The sequence below is a fragment of the Panthera uncia genome, chromosome A2, assembly GCF_023721935.1.
Source record: "Panthera uncia isolate 11264 chromosome A2, Puncia_PCG_1.0, whole genome shotgun sequence".
In the NCBI taxonomy this organism is placed as follows: Eukaryota; Metazoa; Chordata; class Mammalia; order Carnivora; family Felidae; genus Panthera; species Panthera uncia.
This window is the reverse complement of record NC_064816.1, coordinates 52690879-52695027: the sequence shown is the minus strand read 5'-3', so window position 1 is coordinate 52695027 and position 4149 is coordinate 52690879.

Sequence of the window (4149 nt, the reverse complement as noted above, 5' to 3'; positions counted from 1 at the left end):
TTTTTTTTTTTTCTTTTTTTTTTTTCTTTTTAAGATTATTTATTTTCAGGGGCGCCTGGGTGGCTCAGTCGGTTAAGCGGCCGACTTTGGCTCAGGTCATGATCTCGCGGTCTGTGAATTCGAGCCCCGCGTCCGGCTCTGTGCTGACAGCTCAGAGCCTGGAGCCCGTTTCAGATTCTGTGTCTCCCTCTCTCTGACCCTCCCCCATTCATGCTCTGTCTATGTCTCAAAAATAAATAAACATTAAAAAAAATTTTATTAAAAAAAAAAAAATTTTTTTATTTATTTTCAGACAGCGAGTGGGGGAGGGGCAGAGAGGGAGGGAGGGAGAGAATCTCAAGCAGGCTCTATGCTGTCAGCACAGAGCCCAGCTCCAGGCTCAATCTCACAACCGTGAGATCACCACCTGAGCTGTCAAGAGTCTGATGCTAACAGAATGAGCCACCCTGGTGCCCCGAGATGCATCTCTCAAGTACACTTCCTGATCTTATAAAGTTTTTACTTCTCCTTCACATTAGAAGGATAATTTTGCTAGATATAGAATTCTAGGTTTGTGGGGTTTTCTTTCAAGACTTTAAATATTTCACTCCACTCTCTTCTTGCATGTTTCTGAGGAGTAATCAGCTATAATTCTTTGTTTTCTCTTTAAAATAATTTTTTCTTCTTACTTCTTTCAAGATTTTCTCTTTGGTTTATGCAGCCGAATAAAATATACCTAGATACCTAGATATAGATATTTTATATTTATCCTACTTGATATTTATCCTACTCTGAACTTCTTGGATCTGCCATGAATTTTGGGAAGTTCTCAGCCATTACCTCAAATATGTCTTCTTCACTCTTTTTTTTCTTCTGCTGTTCCAATTACATATATTATATCTTTTGAAATTGACACATTGTTTTTGGATATTTTTTTCTGGGTTTGTTTTTCATTCTTTCTTTTTCTCTTGTCATTGCAGTTAGTGTGGTTTCTACTAACATATCTTCAAGCTCATTGATTCTTTGCACTCCACTGATGAGCCCATTAAAGGCATTCTTCATTTGTTAGCATTTTTGATTTCTAACATTTGCTATTGACTATTTCTTAGAGTTTTATCTCTGCTTACATTACCCATATAGTCTTGCATACTATGTATTTTTACCATTAGACTTAACATATTAATAAGTTATTTTAAGTTTCCTGTCTGATAACTCCAACATCTGTGTCACAGAAGTCTGTCTGGTTCTGATGCTTGCTGTGTCTCATCAAACTGTGTTTTTTTCCTTACCCTTTAGCATGCTTCTAATTTTTTGTTGAAGGCCAGATGACATTGGCTGTATTGGCTAGTAGGAACTGAGGTAAATGAGCCTCTGGAATGAGGGTTTATGTTAATCTAGCTAGTTGTGTTTAATGTTTCCTGTAGGTCCAGAGGCTTGAAAACCCTTTAGTGTCTTTTTGTCCCACCTCTTGACTTAGCTATTCCCTAGATGTTACTCCTCAGAGTGTGTGTCTTGAAGCTCTTCCAGCTGTAGTCCACAGTTACACTGGAGCCCTGTTAGTAAGGTGTGAGAGAAGGGAAGCATTCTATTAGTCATTTGATGAAATCTCAGCATTTTAGTGGGCCTGTGTCCTCGGGCTGTGACCTTCATAAGTGTTTCTTAATCCCACTCTGTGATGTTATAATACAATAAGAAATATATAAACTTGGTCTTTGTTCCTGACTCCTGGCCAGAGTTCCTGAAACTCTTGTAATTTCCTTAATGATAATATAGGTGCATCTTTTGTCGTATCTGGGTTTTGTCCCTGTTCCTGAAATAGCTCTGGAGAGATAAAGGTGAAAGGAGCATCTTTTGTTATCGTAACAAGCTCCTTTTAACTGTACCAGTTTATGCAGATGACATAAGCTTTTGGAAAGCCCCTAAGGATAGAGGGCTGGTTGCCACAGATAATTAGTTGGAACTTTCAGCCCCAGACCCCTAACCTCTAACCTCTGGGAGAGGGGCTGGAGGTTGAGTTAATTACTAATGACAATAACTTTAATCAATCATGCCTATGTAATGAAGCCTCCATTAAAACATACCCTAACCAAAGGAGTTGGGAGAGCTTCTGGGAGGGTGAACGCATCAGTGATGGTGCAGGGAGAGTGGTGTGCCTACAGAGGTCATGGAAGCTCTCTGCCCCTTATTCCATATCTTGCCCTATGCATCTCTTCTCTCTGGTTGTTCCTAAATTGTATTCTCTTATAATTAGCCAATAATCCAGTGAGCCATTATAGCAAATTATCAGACTCAACGAGAGGCTTGTGGGAACCCTAACTTATAGGCCATCGGTCAGAAGCACCAGATGCTTACACTTGTGATTGGCATCTAAAGTGGGGGGTGGGGGGGTGTGCAGTCTTGTGGGGCTAAGCCCTTAGCTAACTCCAGATGAATTATGTCAGAACAAAATTGAATTTGTAGGACATCCAGCCGGTGTCAAGAACTGGTCAGTGTGGGGAAAAACACACATTTAGCATGTGTGAGTAGCAGAATGTATAAACAAGTTTTCTTTTACCCTCCCCCCACTTAGATGAGATGGAAAGGCCAGAGGGTGTGGGAGTGGGAGAAACCTGCCCTTCCCAGAGTAGGATCAGACTCTGGTACAGTATTTTCCCCTGGGGAATGCTCAGAGTTTATTTTACAAAGATTACTCATCCCCTTCCCGTCAGAGCCACCAGGGGATCTTTCTCAGCAATTAATGCCACAGGTGGCATTCCCGGAGATAAAACCATAAAGGTGTGTGGTGTCCCTTCAGCTGTGGCCCCTAGGAGTTCCTCACTCCCATGCTAGTCTGTGCTCAGCCTCCCACATTCCACCAATGTTCCTACCAGGTTCCAGTGGCTTCTGCTCCAGGTGAGCAGGTGTCTGCTACGACTCTCCAGATTTTGAAGCAGCAGTTTACCCCACACTCGGTTCTCTGGTGGGTCCAAAGAGTCGTTGATTTTCAGTTTGTCCAGCTTTCTCTTGTGGTAAGGACAGGAGTGACAACTTTCAAAATCCTTGTATGCCTGAGCTGAAACCAGAAGTCTTTCTGAAGGTATTGTTTTCCCCTTCCTGAAGTATTTAAAAAACCGTGCTAAACTGAAGAGTTTTAGGCAGAAGAGCTTTTGACCTTAAAGTCCACAGAAGGCACTCCCCAAGGATGCAGTATCCCACCCCACATTAGAAACAGGAGTGTCCATATACATAGGCCACAGTGCTTGGGCACTCCCACTGTGCCTAACCCAGATGGAACCGTTCTTGCTACTTAGGGCAAAGTGAGTCAGGCAGCCCAAGCTTTAAATCCTCATTCTACCACTGACTGGCTGTGTGGTCCCCTGCCAGGCTAACCTCTCTTAATTCATCTGTTCCTCTGCCAGATGAATATCTGAGGAACTACCTCACAGGCCTGCTGCTGGGGTATGTGAAAAGGTAGCAAACTGCATGGCACGAAAGGCAACCATTAAGCTCCTCAACCTCTCTGAGCCTCAGTTTCTTCTAGCATGAAATGAGGTTGATGGATTGTAAAGGGTCTGGCACTATTCTTGCGTGAAACAGCTCATTTAATCAACATTGCAGGAATAACCAGGGTTAAGGACAGAAGTGGAACCCACATTTATCCCATTTAGAGCCCAGTGACCTTCTGTCCAGTATCTTTTGATACTCAGATGGTCATCTAGAAAGGGGTGAGGGCAGAGATCTTACCTGGTAATTCTTACTTGCAACACATGTGGACATACACACACATACACCCAACCACTAACATCTGTTATTTTATTTTTTAAAAAAAGATTCCAATACAAGGCCCCAGAGTAGTGCATGCAAACCAATGACCCTCAAGCTGTCACCATCAAATGACCCATACAATCTGCTACCACATTCTGTGACCTGGTAAAGAGACCAGCTTCTCCCTTTGAGTACCATCATCTAATTATGCCAATGTCCAACCTACCACCTGGCTCATGATGACTCAGAAGTACACTTTAGTATCTGAACAGCAAAGACACGTTGAGCTACAAGTCTATTAGTAAATGTCCTTAGTGTATTAGACATGGAAAAATACAAACAAGGTATGAAAACAAAGGCCAACTTCATGTGATATCTGAATCCCCAAAGTCTCTTCCATACATGATCTTTGTCTAAGGAGATCTG